The sequence below is a fragment of the Corvus brachyrhynchos genome, unplaced genomic scaffold (assembly GCF_000691975.1).
Source record: "Corvus brachyrhynchos isolate BGI_N302 unplaced genomic scaffold, ASM69197v1 scaffold17, whole genome shotgun sequence".
Lineage (NCBI taxonomy): Eukaryota > Metazoa > Chordata > Aves > Passeriformes > Corvidae > Corvus > Corvus brachyrhynchos.
The window spans coordinates 6,477,135-6,493,600 of record NW_008240046.1 but is presented as its reverse complement, the minus strand read 5'-3'; the positions used below and the strand labels follow the sequence as shown (position 1 = coordinate 6,493,600).

General features: G+C 38.1%; 1 protein-coding gene across 3 annotated transcripts in view; it reads left to right on the top strand.

Moving 5' to 3' along the window:
- Positions 1 to 16,466, top strand: part of FRYL (FRY like transcription coactivator) — a 170,046-nt gene that overhangs the window by 5,931 nt on the left and 147,649 nt on the right. For 2 of the 3 annotated variants that reach the window (XM_017744377.1, XM_017744379.1), the window contains exons 1-2: positions 100 to 226; positions 12,539 to 12,748. The gene's annotated coding sequence lies outside the window, so the exon portion shown is untranslated. Of the gene's footprint in view, positions 1 to 99; positions 227 to 12,538; positions 12,749 to 16,466 lie in introns of those variants that run through there. The other variant, XM_017744378.1, reaches the window with a different exon arrangement.

The following is a 16,466-nucleotide window of genomic DNA, read 5'->3' as shown; positions in this document are numbered from 1 at the left end:
GTGAGCAGCGCCGCCCCCGGCCGCCCGCGCCGCCCTCCGCGCAGCTGGCCCGCTCCCCCGCCTTCGGGTGAAACTTGGGAGACCTGAGCGGCAAACTAGGAGACGTATGTGCGCGCCCTTCGCTTAGTGTGCAGCGCCTCGCTGATGGAGTCGCTCTGAGGTGCTCTTAGGACCAAGTTTCGCTTCTACAGTTTTTACAGTCTCAGATAGGCGTGCTTGTGTGGCTGTAAGTATTGTAGGGGCTTAATTAATTTTATCCTCTCCACTTTCATGTGTATGTTTCTAGTACTTTGGTAATGTGATAATTTTTGCTGCTCAGTGGGCGGTTCGGTTTGTGTCTTGACCAGAAATCACTGTCTGGCAATCAGGGTAGCTCTAGCTAAAACATCCTAAGGAATCAGATGGAAAACTTAAAAAAAACCCTGAAAACCCAACAAAGCTCAAATATTTTGGTGGTCACTCATACTGAGGGAGTTGCAAAAGCGATTTGCTAATACGGTCTTGAAGGCAATCTGGAGATGAGGTAGAGAGATTTCCTTCAGAATTACAGATCTGAAATGGACATTAGGAAAGAAATATACTAAACCAGAGAATGAGTTCTTTGCTCCTTTGTGCACTGCATATCTCCCTGCTGCAGACTTCATGGAGTATATAGAGTACTTCGAGAAAGAAGGTGATTTGCTGATTGAGGGTTGAGCAAAGAGTGAAATTGACTGTAGTTTCTTAAGTATTTCCTCAACGTGACGTTTCATCAGTAGCCTGTTTCAATTGCTTTGCTTCTGTGTTGTTACTGTCATGCTGAGGATATGTGCCGAATACTTCAGAATCTTTGTGGAAGATCGTTGACCAAGTGCTGTAAAACCACACTGATTCTTATCTTGTGACACTATCTCAGGAAGGAAACAAAACTCCGTAAAAAAAAATGTGTTGCAGGTTTAGTAAGTCACGTATTTAAAGATGAGAACATTTTCACTGTCAAAAGCTTGCTTTATCTGTGTTTTTTAGAGGCCCTTAGTGGTACTTGATGGTGGTTGTTGACAGTAGACAACCGACTTCCCTGGGCAAATTGCTACTGTGAATGACTCCTTATTTATATTCCAAAATTGATTTGGTTAAACTCTGTGCTGACTTCTCTGGAAGTGGTATCCTTGGAGCAGAGTGGTGGTATGTTGCTTTGGGATGTTGTAGAGCACTGTTGCTGAGCTTCATTTCAAAAGAAAAGTTGTTTAATTCTTCTGTGAGGTTAGTTAAGGTAAAGTTGGAAAATTCAACTAATTCTGTTTCTGTTTGGCTGGCCTAAGTGAACCGAAGCGTGGCGATAGGTGGTTTTTGTGTAATAGCATAATACTTTTGGGGAGAGAAGTTGTAGGTTGTAGAGGCTAAGGCAAAAAGTAGAACTGTTCATTTTTCATGTTAATGTATTAAAGCTTTGCAGAGTCATCCTGCTAGGCTTCAACAGCTCAAGAGTGGTCCCCATATGTTTATTTCACTGTGAATGCTTGTCTTTCTAATTTTGGGTGATAAAATTAATTGCTATGCTGAAAAGTTTTTGCTAATACAATTGAGATCATGCTGTCTGTATTTACTTTTTCTAAGAACTTAAGAAGATTATAATTCCCTCCAGTGGGTATGCATCAAGGAAAACAACTTGGAAAACTGTGTGTTCCACATCAGGCAGGAGTTGCCTATTTTACATCTAGCTTTGTATTTCAGGGGGTTGTCTTCATCATCTTGCCTGGTGAAAACTTCTTCATTATTGCGTAAAGGACCAAAGGACAAATTTAATTTTTTTGTCTGAGTTCCTTAGGAGACATGAAGGCAAACTTTTTGCTTCAGTGGTCTTGCATATTATAGAACATCGGTTTATAATGTGCTTCCTCTAGCTTAGAGTGCCATGAGTTTTTAGCAGTTTAGCCTACATTTAAGCCTTAGTTTAACAGAAACTATAGGTGTTGTGCAAATAATGTCAGAGGAAGGAGCTATATGCACATGTGGGTTATGTGAGTTACTGTGAGAAAAATGAGGATAATATTTCTGGGTTTGTGACCTTGTACCTGTAGTTATTGGCCTCCCTTACCAGTAGAAAATGTGATGTATCTTATCTGTCAGTGGGAGGGCAGCTGGCCTAGCACAGAGCCTCGCTGTGGTTTGCTGCTTTGTACAGCTCCTGCGTGCTCGCACCCAAACAACTTTGAACCTTTACAACTTTTGTATCTGTAGTAATCCTCCCAGGAATCACAGTGGGCTGGAGAAGTGTTGCAATGTTAGGAGGTTTTAGAATTCAGCATTATTCTTGTCTGGTCTTGCTCTAAATCCTGATGAACTCCAGTAATAAATGTTAGCCAGACTGACTCAGCTAGGGTTGCTTCTGCCTTTTTATATTGACTAAAAGAGCAGTTCTTTCTGGTATTTAGCTTGCTTATCCTCAGTGCTTGACAGTTAATTGTCTGAGTATCTGTGAACTGCCATATAGCTCTGTCTATTCTAAGACTTGTGTTGTCCTTCCTTTCCTTCCTTCCCCTCCCCCAAATCTATTATAATCCTAATTCCCTCTGACATGAACACCTCCCAGGAAGAATTACAGAATACAGTCTCAAACAGCAAGTGACCAATACCATCAGTGGAAGACATCAAAAAGGAAAAAAATCCCCTCGAGCTAGTTGAACAACAGTATTTGCTCTGGACATGCTTCAGTTTTGAGGGATTTTTGTATTTATCCCTAAGTTTTTCCTAGATTTGTTTGTGTGCAAAAATAGAAGAGGAACAAGTATTAAAACCAAAACCAAATGAAACTTCTAAGGTTGAGTTTGAGGTTCTCTGAAATGTCTAAATATTTGGTCTGGTACAAGGACTTAGTGCCCAGAAGCTGTTGCTTTGGGGTTTTATTGGTTTGTTCTTTACATGGGTATTCTTGCCTTTGTCACCAGAAGCAACATGAATTGTTTTTTGTGGTTAGTGACAATAGTCAAAAGCTGAGCTGCATGGAGTTTGCACAGACCTTGTGACAGGAGGACCTTTCTTCCATCATTCCAGCTGCTGCTTTGACAGCTGGTCCATACAGGTGTAAGAGAGCTTTACTTTTCAAGAGCTGGGGCTGGGCTAGCCTGAAATAGCTGCAGACAAGAGTGTCTAGCAGTAGGCTTGGCTCTGTCGACATGCCACTAGAGTGGTGCAGCTGGTCACTTTGGAATTAGTGTGGTGATCTATTTTCTTCTTACTCCCTGTTTTCCAGAAAATGGGAGAAGACTCCTGGCTTGGACCTTTTTTTCCCCTCTCTTCTTTGTTTTTTTTTTTTTTTTAATTACAATTGAAGTTAGATGAGATGATCATGATAGTAAAACAAGCTTTGTGTGTTTTGTCAGCTAACTATTGGAAGGCTGCTTCAAAATTAAATAACTGATACTTGGGGAATATTTGCAATATTCAGGTTATATGTTAAAGCAGCTTGTCAGTGGCAGTTGCCAACATTTTTTTTTGTCTTAGGTAGCAATTCTTTCTTTTTATTGTTTGTTTCCCCTTATCTTTAGTGTGTTTCTAGAGAGTAATAGTGTAATTTTGCTAAACCAGATAAACCAGACTCTCTCTTGTTTGGGTGAGATTTCTTGTTCACCTTATCATACTAAAATGCTATCATTGCCTTCTTCATATATTAGTTAGTCTTTTTAGCATGCATTGGCCAGACTTCTATAAAGTATTCTAGGGAAGGTTCCAGTGGGACTTTATAAAGGTTTTTTAATTCTCTGGTGGGTGTATCTTGCTGGTAAGCCTTAGGGATCCTGTTTTCCTTCCATAGTCCTCTCAAGGTTTTTCTTTGTCTTCATAAACTGCAACTTTTAACAAAAAATATTCCTGCTCAGGTATGATACGTTAAGGGGGAAGAGAAGCTGTAGGTTAAACGCAGCTTTAGTAAGTATCACTTTTGCCAACGGTCCTTGGGCCTACTATAGTTTGGGTCCCAGTGGGCATGATGTTAGTCATAGTTGTGCAGAGAGTATTCAAGGAGCTCAAAGATACCCCAGCAGCATGCAATAGGCAAGGGAGAAGAGCACGAAGTAAAATGGTGTGTGCTGAAAAGATCCTTCTGAGGTTATGGGTAAGACCTGCCTTGCAATACGCAATCCCATTTGCTTAGCCTTTCACAAGCTTCCTGCTGCTGGAACTTTCATTGCTCATTTTTTGTAGTAGTCTCAAGGACAATAATTGTGTAGGTTTTGCCAGCCCTATGCAGTTAAACTTGCTTGTTTGGAGTAACTGAATATAATGTTGGACATCTTTATAAAATAAGAGCTTGAGAGAGCGTAAAAACTACAAATAGAGATAGTTTTGTTGTACTTGATCCAGAAGATAAGCCTCTAGTAATTCAATGTGAGAGACTGTTAAAAGAGAATAAAAGAAGCATAATTAATTTTTTTTAAAAGTGAAGAAATATCTATACCATAAGGCTTGGGAATGCTATGATAAAATGAGACCTCCGGAATTTGCATTTGAAGTTGATATTGCAAAGAGTGACTTTATTTGTCTGCTGGTGTTGTCCAGTTTTGCAAAGTAAAGAAGCATCTTCTTTTGTAAATGCCGTGCCCTAAAGCGGACTTGGAACAAACAGCAGACCTGGACAAAGGCTGACTCTTTAGAGGCATTAGCATGGAAGATAGTTGAAGTGTTCCTAGTAATTTTTATCTGTCTTTCATGAGAATAGTCCTTATCAACACCACTCCTGCTCTTGTGCTAAATGAGAAAGAGCTGTTGGGGTTGTGCCCATAGCAGCTGGACATTTTGACATTGACAGAATTTTCATGGTTTTTAATTAAACTAATCTAATCTGCCAGTAATGCTGATTATGTTAAAAAAAAATTGCTGTAAGCAAAAATACTTATATTTCTACCTCTGTAGACATCGTCCAAAACCAATGTCATCCGAAAAGCTGAAGAATTACTGCTCTGTGCACTGTGACTGCTGACTGGGTGATGAGTAGCTGCTGGTCCCATGATGGCTGTTGGAGTGACTCAGGGGGCTCCTGGATACCCCACACCAGCTCATAAAGAGAAAGGAGTTGCAGATGAGTGCTCTTATTCTTGGCAGGAGTAGCAGTATGTGGAGGTCTCCCTGACATCTTCACTTGGATATGGCAAACCTGTTTCTGTTTCTTGACACAGAAATCATGGAGATCGTGCCCCATTTGCTCTGTTTCTTCAGTTTAGACCTTACCACTGCCACCCTCTTAGAAACTACTTTGGTGGTAGATATTGCATATAAAATTGGGGATCAGAAATGTTTCTTCAGATGGAGTTGATACATGTGTTTGTGTGTATATTTATACGTATTTACGTGCACCTACTTGCAGAATTGATAGGTGAATAGCTGGGGAGGGTGAGAGTGGTGGATAGGAAGTGTGGGAGCAGAAAGCTGGGTAAATAGAAGCACAAAATAAGTAGAACAAGCTTTTGGTGCAGGAAATGGAGAGTTTTTACCTACACATTTCTTTAACACTTCTGTGTAGTTTTGGGCCTTTGCTGTATTAGGGGAAAAAATGAACCTTATTTAAAAGCATTTAAGAACACTTTTCTTCCTGTAAGTAGTGATCAGGCTATGATATTATAGCCTGTAATTCAAAATCTGTAAACAAACCAGCAGTTAGGTACAGATTATATTTGTATTTTTTGTGGTGCTGAGGTAAATTGTGTGCAACTGCTTTGATTGAGTTTGAAGCCCAGCCTTGTACTGCATAGTGTATTCCATGTTATGCCATAGTGCAAGTTGTTGTTCTCTTGTCTTGCCTTTCTAAAGTAAGAATAAATAGTTCTGTTTTCAAGTATTTCCTAGTCTCCATAATTTGAAAGTAGCTTTTATTGCATGTTCCCTTCAAACCATATCTTGTATATAAAACTCTTACATATAACTTACATAGTTTAAAGGCATAAAATCTTTGTGTCTCCAGTGATACAGATGTTCCAAGTTTAAGAACTGGCATATGTTAGGGACACAAGGCATTCTGAATTTAGCAGGTGGCTGTTTGAAAATTACTATGTGATTATTATGGGAAGACTAGAATGCATAGGAAAGAGAGAAATCACTAGGGCTTTAATAATGTTTTGTGCCTAGCAACAAGAAGAATAATTCAACTACTTTAGTGTTTATCTTATTGTTATGCTGGAGAATGCAGACTGGCCTCATTTGAGCTTTTCTAAAAGTGAAACAGCAAGTTCGTATCTCACCCTGTGTAAATACAGATTCTATGAACTCTTCAGGTTAAATGCTGTTTAAGAAAAAAGAATGGGTTGAGATGGTCTCCAAGTACAACAAAGTCCCCATTCTGATCATTGTAGTTCAAAAGCAGTTAGCACTACTGCTTTTTATGCAGTGTTTGTATTCTGTTTCCAGAGGCCAGAGATAATTGCACTAGATTGGAATATATAAATTGAAATGTTTTTCTGCAACTGCTTGAGTACCTAAGAAATCTGCTAACTGATGTTATACTTGCTATATTATACATTATTTATGTTCTACTTCATTGTTGTCAGATCAGCATACTTGAAGAACTATTGGTGTTTTATATATAGGACCTGAGTTTAACCTCTGTTGAAGATGCTTTGAGGGGAGGAAGTGGGGAAAGCAGTTTCCTGCTTTGTTCAAGGGAGTAAAGTGGTGTGGCTTTTTTTAGTGTGGGCGGGGCAGTGGGGAGGTGTTATTTATTTATTTAATTTGTCTAGACCTTGGTACTGAATGTGCATAATGTTCATGTTGGTTCCTCCTAATGTTATATCATAACTAAGAAAAATTGCCACATTTTTCCTTCTATAGATATAGTAACAGAACTGGTCAGTGTTTTATAGTTTTTGGCACTTTTTAAAAAAGAGAATGTATTTTTAGCCTTAACAGGCTGTTAAGGGATAAAATGTTCTACATAAGATGTTGATTTTTTATCGTTCATTAATTTCAGGTGCTTGAACCCTGCTAGATGCTGATCTCCAAAAGCTGATTGAATAAAAAGGGATTGTTTGTTTTGGTTTGAGATACTTTCAAAAATAGGAAATTGCCAAAAGCAGTTTGAAGGTGTGATATAAGGTCCTGTTCTTTGGATCGAATTTATTTCGTTTCATGCTTATAGGCTCATTTTTAGTTTAGCTGTGCTTGCAATTTATTTTGTAAAAAGGGAAAAAAGGAGTTTAGTTTCTAAAGTCATTTAGCATTTTTTGCATTTTCTCAGTTGTTGCTACAGTGGTGGTTGTGCAGAGGTCAGAGTTTAAAGCTCCTTGCCTACCCTGCACGCTCATGGAAGTTCTCACTTTTCCTGTGGCTGAAACTTTATTAATATAGATGATGGTGAGCAGGGGTGTTCAGATGAATGCAAACACTCCAGACACACTGTTGTGTTTTACTGTTGCAGGCAGCAGTGCATCTGAGGAAAAGATGATGGTTGTTGCTCTTGGTAAGGGTCTGCTGTTTTCCCTTCCTAGCACACATGAAATAAGAAGGCACACAGGTGATGATGATAAATTCTAGGGGACATAACTGCATATTACACAGACTTAGTTTTAGCTGTTTGCCTGGTGGAAGCAACATTCCTTAAAGGTAGTCTGAACATCTGGATTGCCTACAACCTCTGATACTAAGAGGGAAGAACTGTATTTTCTTGGTCCTCTGCAGATCACTTGCAGATTGAACACTCTTATTTTGCAGTTTCACGAAAAGCAGCACAGAAATACTTTCTCTTGGATTGCTAGTTCAAATTTATAGTTCGTGTAATAGAAGATAGCTAAGGTCACTTTTGGGGGGAGCCCAAAATATTTGGTTCTGTACTACAGCTGAGGAAACACTCCTCTAAATCAAGAACCAGAGAATAGCCGGGGTAAAGGAGCAATGAGAGGGCATTAGCACCATGGGAAGGTGTAACTGCATCACTGGTTTCTGAAGGCAGTAGGTTCCTTGTCTTGTAGCACTAGTAAAGGCAATTTTTCTAATGAGAATAATCTGAGAAACTGAAAAGGTCGTAGGCCTAGATGAAAATATCCATTCTGAATTTTGGCATACTCCTAATACTTTGAAATGAGATTCCAAAAGATAAAAAGTTAAGATTCAAAGAACAGGCAGGGTTTGTGGCCCTGGCCCGCTGGATATGATTTGGGATTCACTTACTTAGTTCCTTTTCATGCTAACTAAGGAAAAGAGAATTCAAATAACCCATTTTAAAATAATTATTACACATTTAGTACCAAGCCCTCCTAAGTTTATCTTGCAGATCCTTCTTCACTGCAAATGGAAGTTCAATTTTCAATTGAACTTTGTCAGTTTGTAAATGGAGAGCTATTTGTAATTCTTGGGAGAAGAAAGTGTTGAACCAGTAAAACACATGTAGTTCTCAAGTGCAGGTGGTTGGATATGTTCCAAAGTTTTGTTATGACAGAGATAAGCAGTTTTTTCTTCTTTCCCCATAAATCCTCTTAGGTGATCTTGATATACCTTGTGAGTGTTACCTCATTTCCGTATCAGTTCTGTAAAAGCTGAACCTACATTAATTTCATGCCAATGATCTATGCATCTTCCAGTTGAAATATTTGTATTTAATGAAGTTCTCCCTGCCCAAGTCCCCTGAAGGGTTGGATTTTGTATTCGTGACCCTGTGTCTTTCCTGTTTACGGCTTTTGTGGTTCCTCACAGTTAATTGATCAGCAGCCACCCAGCCTCACTGGTTGTGTGGATTGTGGAGTGGAAAAAAAACCTTACTTTTTTTCAGTAAGGAGATGGTTGGTGAAATTGGGAGAATACTGCATGACTACTGTGTTCTTGACAGGATTTAGTAACACTCAGTTCATTATGTACCATTTTAAATTTGTGGTGTTGATTGTTGTTATATACTATTAATATAGTTAAAACTTTTACAGGAAGCAAAAGAACCAAGTTGTTACTAAAAATCTGTTGATACACAGTGTGCCAAGCTTCAGTAAGGAAATGGAGTATATTTGGGTATGAAGAAGGAAACTTCATTCTCCCTCTTTATTCTTATGGCATCCAATTTTATGAGGTAGTTAGCTTAAAAGTGGCTTCTGTAATATTCAGGTGCCCTCAAGCTCTTCTTTTTGCTATTTCTGATGTCAGTCACCAGTATCACTTATTTGAGAGGACAGCAAGCCATAAGCTCAGTATAGTCTAGTAGTGCAGGCTATTGCTGAGGAAAAGGTTGGGAGAACAAGGGAACTGGTCAGCCACTGGAAATATTTCAGCCCTCTGGTATCATTTCCCAGTGCTGTAGTGGAAAAAATGAGTAATTAGTCTGTAACAGGGAAGTCTTGTATATAGTCAATATGTTGTATAATAAATCTAGTTTATAATTACAATGTTGTTTTCTTCCTTCTACCCCCTGTACAAGGCGTGGTGTAAGTTCACAAGAGGACAGGCGAGCTCACAGGGGGTGGTGTGTTGTCTTAGGAGTGCTTGTGACAGCAGGTTACTTAGCTCTAGAAAATGCTGAAGTTACAGGTCAGCCACAAGTTGGGTGACCATAGTGCCATTCTGTAAATGTTTGCCCCTAAACTTCAAAATTCTTGTTGTAATTTTTAAAATGATGTCTTAAAAACTGATATAGTTTGTCTCTGCCTTTATTCTACCTGTGTAAAAGCAAACAGTGTGTTGAAGCCTGGTTAGGGTTTGTAGCATGGAAACGCCAATTACTTCTAGCAGTTGGCTAAAACTATTAGTATTTCCTTCTTTTGAAGTATCATCTTATTAAATCTTTTGGGCCAGTAATTATAAAGAAGGCCCTAATTTAGTGTGTTGTATGTATCTTTCTAAATGAACGTGCTGATACTTTGATTTCCTGCAACATCCCTGAAGTTTTTGGAAGTGATCTGCTGTACCACCTCTCCCACACTTAGCATTGGCAAAAAGTATGCTGAATTGAAGCATCTTAATTGCTGCTCAAAAGGTAAAGTTGAGTTCTGTCTTGCATAGTAGCCAACATTTTAACAGCTACTCTGTGAATATAATGCAACAGCTTGAAAATAATGCTCTTTAAACATACCACCACCCCCCAAAAAAAGTTTGTGTAATAAAAAGTTACATGTGCTGTTACTTGATCGGGTTTGAGGTTGGCTGGATTTTTAGTTGCATTTTCCAATTCAGGTTGTTAGAGGAGTTCTCAATTCTTTTAGCTATAAAAGTTTAGAGGTAGCATCAGTTTTCTTTCAACTAGTTTTTGAACCTTATGATAGCAAACCTCTTGTACTTTCAACTTTATTATGTTTCTTTTTTTCATGTTCTACTTCTTAACTTTTCATCTTCCATCGGAGTGAACCCCAAACACTGAAACTGCACCTGTGTGATACCTTTGACTTCAAATCTGATAAAGGATAGTTACATTTTAACTTGACAGCTGTGGTTAGGAAATGAAGCCCAATGAACCAACAATATGCTGTAGCTACTGTAAGCTTCACTGGCATCTGTTGGAGACTTTTGACCTTTTTGCTACCTTTACTGATACTTTATTTTTCCTGTAGTCGGAGTTAATCTGATCAGATTGATTCTATAGAATACCTCAGGTTGTATTCAAATTCAGCTGTAGTTCTACTTGAAGTTCTGGGCAGGAGCTACGATATAAAATTCATTATTGCTCAGTGTGTACCAAAAAACTCGAGTACATTGCATGGATTTTCCCACCCTCTGGGCTCTTTCCAAACAGTCTGCCAGCTGAACTGACAGTACCTTCCTAAAGGTTGGATGATCAAGTCAGTTTTCAGCTTAACTTTATCTCCTTGCTTAAGCAGCTGGGCTGTTGGGTGGTGTTGTGGTACGAGAGGGAGGTTGAATCTGATGAGGTAAAGAAGGACGATGTGTTTGTAGGTGTTTGCTTTGAAGGCAGCAAGCAGGGAAGCCTCTAAACAGAACGCATTATGTACCTATGAATGTATGTTTTGCTTGAGATAATGAGCTAAAGTCAACATATGCCAGGGTGGACTTCTGTCTGGGTATCCTTTCAATTTTATGAAGGGTAATAAGGCATGGGTTTGATTTTTGTTAGAGTGCTGCTCACAGTGAGTGTATCTGTGGAGGAGTTAAAGGACAGCTGACCCACTCTTTCAAATTGGGGTGAATGTTAAGTTTGGCATGAATTGATTTAAACTATTGCTTACCTTAAATTTAAAAAAATGGAGCAAAAAGAAGAGAAAAAAGTGAATACTAAAGTTTATTGATGTAGGTAGGATGAAAGGTCATACATTTCTGCTGTGCAAAAAACTATGTTAACTTACCTAATTGTCTGAAGAGGTAAAAGGGATGCTGATTTGATGCACTGCACTGTCAAATGCACAAACTATGGAAAGCAGTCGACATTTTCACTGAAGAATTGCAAAATTTAACAGGTGAAACTCACAGTCAGAATTTTGTCTGTCTTTAAATGCTTCCCTTTGTAACTGGTCAAGTCTTTAAAAAACTTGACTTGCTTTTCCAAGGAATTACGTAATATGTACTCAATTTAAATATAAACATCAGCTTGCCTCCTATTTGTAAAAGTTTATCTAATTTTCTTGCTTGTCTCACAGTCCCACTTTTAAGCTTTCTTTTACATCTTAAAATCTTCAGGATGTGGCTTTTTACTTTTAGATTACACTTATGTGGGTCTCTCTTTTGTATTTTTGGAAACACTAATTAAGAAGTGGAACAAATTGTACATAAAAGAATTGATGATGATTGAAAAGTTCACGCATTCTTAAAGAAAACTACTACATTTGTGCTGCATCAGAGCACTGAAAATCGTGCTGATGTACAGGGTTTTTTACCTACCTGGAATTTTTCAAGCTATGAATTTTAAAAAGAAGAAAAAAAAAAATTCCCCATATAAACTAGATGTTCTGGAGTGGTGGATTGCTACTGCATGATGAGACTTGAGTTGTTAAAAGCAGTTGAAAGTGCCTGATCTGCCTTCAGGGTGAAATGAAAAATACTGAAGTGCTTTTACTGTAGTTTGGCGCTATAGAAGAACAAAAACAAACTGCTGCTTAGGCAAGTTGTGGCAAGTATGTCAGTTGCATACAAATTTCTATTCTGAAGGAATCTCCAGAAGTTCTCAAGGCTTTGTTAGGAAGACCCAGCTGAAGTACTGTTTGTTTCTTTTTCTGACCACATCCTCCTGCTAACTGAGCAGAGGAAAAAAAAACCAAAAAATCAATAAAGAAATAAATAAAAGGACTAATATGAAAAAACTGATTCAGAATTACTTTTATTTTAGAGTGGTTATGTATGATTAATAAAAATATGTTTGTAACTAAAGAGCAATTAAAACCCTTCATAAGAATGGATGGATGCAGAATATGCTGAGCGTGGGAAACCAGATGTTATTTTGGTGTCAGTTTGAATTTTTCTCTTTCATGGGGAAAAAACCATTAAGAATCATTAGCTTCTGAGCAGAACAGCAGTTTTGAAGACACATGTAACAGATTTTTACAGTTAACTTTTCAATGATAAATTCAGAATTCTGAAGGATTGGGAAATTGTTGTCATGTCTGTTAAGTGTCTACAGTTTGATTGTATTTTCTCATTTCTTTTTCAGAGTTCTGTACTTCATTTGTCTGTACTGTGTTTGGAGATCTTTCTCCAGTTTTTGGCTACATACCAGCCGACTCAAAGCTGTTTACATCTTTGTCTACTCTTACATCTCGAAGCACAACGTTGGACTCGGGGGGGAAAATGTCTTGATGGATTGATCCTAAGTGCAACATGCTAACAGCCCGCCTCAGTGGTTAACAATGGCTTCTAAGTGGTAAGGTCTTTCTCTCAGTACTCTCATAAATAGATTTTCATGTATCTTTTTCTGGTTTTGCTTGTCTGTATTGTACTGTTAACACATTTTGAGCTGCTACTTTACATATCAATTATCTGACTACAAGACCGTCGGAACGGTGTTAAATCCAGTAAGAGCATTTGATTTAATACAGTGTAATAACTGATCATGGCCAAAAGTGAATGTCTAAGGAAGAGGTCAGGAACAGGGCAAATAGCCTTCTAGTCACCTGCAGCCTGGGGACTTCTGAAGCAGCTGTGGTCTCTGTGCGTTTAGTAATTCTCGAATTGTAGTATTGATTTTGTGTAATTTCTGTATGTTCAGCAGTTCTCTCAAGTTCTTTCACGACCGTCAGTGCTCCGCGCAAGGCGGAGCTGGTGGGACCAGAGCCCTCCCTCCTTTGGGTTGTGCGCGCGGGCGTCTGCGCTCGGCCCCCTTGTGGGTGAGGCCGGGTACTGCAGTGCATTGGCAGAGGCAGTCGCGGAATCGTGGAAAGGTTTGGCTTGGAAGGGACCTCTAGTTCCTTAGCCAGTGTTCTAATTCCTAAGTCAGTGCCTCACAGACGCTCTTTTCTTTGCTGCTTTTCATGTAAGGATTTTACCAGTAGGAAATAGATATGCATTGATGTCAGCTACAGGGCAACTATTGTCACTAAAGCACTTCTGAGCTGAAATGAGTATGGATAGATCTAACCAACATCTAAACTGTCCTTCAAAAGTAATATAACACACTGCTTTTCTATAGTCAAGTAGTAAAACTGATAGACCATGCTTTCTTTTGGCCTTTGAAAACAGAGTGTACATACACCAAATCACTACAGTGTGACAGGACAGAAATATTGAAGTGCTGTTGTTGATATGCTATTTGCTATGTGGACTTTTGTACTCAAGACATTTTTATTAGTTATATATTCTATAGTACTCTATAGAATGTAATAGAATATTTTATGTTCTATTATTAACTGTCATCAATAATTAGAATATTATATGTTCTACAATATTTTCTCATAGCTCTCACTTTCCTTTATTTGTTCTATATATTCTATAGAGGAGAAGTATACAATAAAATAGAATTTGAATGCATGCTGAGATCTGCCATTGAAACATCTCCAGTGTATCACATACCCATGTTTGATTCTGTTACTGATTTTCATTTCTAGTTATATAACATGCTGGCTTGCTTAACTGTTTTTGTTAGAATTTTATACCATAATTATTTTTGTTCTGATGTATTCTTTCTCTCAAAGTATAATAAATTTGTTGCTGCAGCAGTTTACCTTGAACACCATATCTTGCTATTGCTGAAGGAAGGCAAATACATCTTTGAACATTAGAGTGGGAACTCCAAATCAATGTTTTAAATGAAACAGAAAAATGGAGGCAGAGGGTTTGAGAACATTAGTATATTTTTTTACTGTAAGTTTTTGTTCTGTGGATGCTTTGGACAACTTCAGTTTTACCTAATTTTAAAAGTTTTTAGTGCTTATGTATGTTTCAACACTTCTATATGTTTATGTAGAAAATGTGCTCCAATTACAAACATCAAATGTTCAAGTTTGAGTTGTGTAGTTTTTCCTTATTGGGAACAAGGCTGTCCAGTACTGATCTAGTTTTTGGACTACTTCTCAGTAATTATTGTGCTTTTTAACCTTGCTGCCAGATGCTTAAAAAGCAATCAGGTAGTAGGTTTAAAGCAAATTTCTTAGCACTGGGTCCACAGCTTTTTATATCTATTGTTTTCTGTATTAAAAGCCTACTGTGTTTTGTATAGGCAATAAACCTGTGTTTGGGGTTTCTTTTTGGTTTTCACTTTAGTATGAAGTTGTCTTTCAGGGTCTATTTTCCTGTTGGAGAATGCAGAGAGAGTTTTATCTCAAGTGCTTTCCTTTAAAAATGTGTGATAAGGAAAAATAACATATAGGTGGAAAAATGTGCCAGCTGCCAATCTTCAGTGTTACTAATTTAACCCCTGAAATCAGTTCCCTGATCAGCCTTGGTGCTCAGGGCTTTATCCAGTCAGGTCTTGAAAAGCTCACATGACCTCTGTAAAATTGTCTGGAGCACCAGTTATGATGAAAAGCCTATTTCTGTAAATGCGATTCCTGAACAATATTCAAAATAATTAATGTGCCTGTTAATACTTGACAAGCATTTTTGCAAGTATAGCACCTAAGTTTGGTTAATTTATTTTTCAGCATAATTAATAAAGGACCATCACAAGGAGAAAAGTGTGGTGGTTTTTTAAAATGTATTTTATTTTTAAAAAAATAATCTTATTCTTTCTTTTCTTTTTTCTTCTCCTTAAATAAACATCTAGGATTAAAGCAGTACTTGGTACTCACTACCCTGCTCAGCAGTTTTATTAGTTGTGTTTATATAAACTCTAAAGTGGACATTGGAAAAATAAACAGAAAATTCAAGTTCTTTTTTTATCACAAAGTTTCTATTAAGATACAGCTCAGTGAGCCTCACTTTTAATAAGGCTTTTTGTGGGCTTTCCCCCTTGCCTCCTGCTTCATTTGAACATTAGTTCTCACTCTGATACCTGACTAGAGAGGTATGTTTCTGCTGAAGAGCTTCGTAGACTGTACCTAATTGTACTGACAAATGACTTGCAGTGACAAATGCCTCACAGTCAATGCCTCATGTTGTTCAAAAAATGTTGAACATCTGAGGCACATCACATCTACCAAACAAACCCCAGAAGATGGAAATGATAATAGTGACACACAAGAGCTGCTTAATCTGGGAAGTGGGAAAGTGTCTTGTCAGACTAGAGGGGAAAAGAACTGTTGAACCGGTCTGGTAGGATTTACCTTCCTCAGGATTCTGGGGACTTTGTGCTTTGTTTTTGTTTGGGTTTTCTTTTTAGGCAGCATTCAACATTCATAAATTTTCTGCTTTCAACATTTTGTAAAGCTTTTTCATTTAGAACTTATTTTCTGGCATGAAGAACAGCTGTATATCTTGATAATGAATGATAAATTTTAGTTTGATTGATTTTTCTTTTGACCATTTTTTTTTAAATGTAATCTGCTTGCATATTGAGCATAATATACATGGCACTACCTTTAGGTGTTTTTTAACACCTAAAGTGAAATACATTTGGCCTTCAAAGGAAACAAGTACGTCAAAGATAAGACAATGATAGGCATTTTCTTTCAGAGGTTTGGGTAAAGCACAAGTGATGCAGCTACTTCTGGTATCTCCTATGTAGCTGCAGAGCTTTCCTGTGGAAACTCTGAGTTCCCCTCCCTTGTGCCCCTGCCCGTCAGGGCTTAATACATCTTGCCTTGTTTGGCCCAGGGCGATTTCCATGTACAGTGCACCACTGGTCATGAAGTTCTTGTCTCTGCTATCCTTAGATCGTCCTCAGTAATGCTCTGGCTCAGAAATGCCTAATGAAGTGCAGCAAGCCTCACTTCTGATGCAGAACTGTTGTTTTGATTTGAGCCACTCCTTAAAGAATATAAGAATTCAGTCTAAAACATAGAGCAGACTTAAGCAAGGAATAACAGGGTTGTGCGAGGAAAGGAGCCTTCTCCCTTTCAGGTGTACTTAGCTCCTATTCTTAATTTTAACCACATTTAATTGGCTCTTCTGTGTGAGTGATGAAAGCTAGCATGAACAAAATGACAGTCTTGACACCACTTTTGCATTTCCTCAAGGAGGAAGTAATTCCAATCTTTGAAAACTTT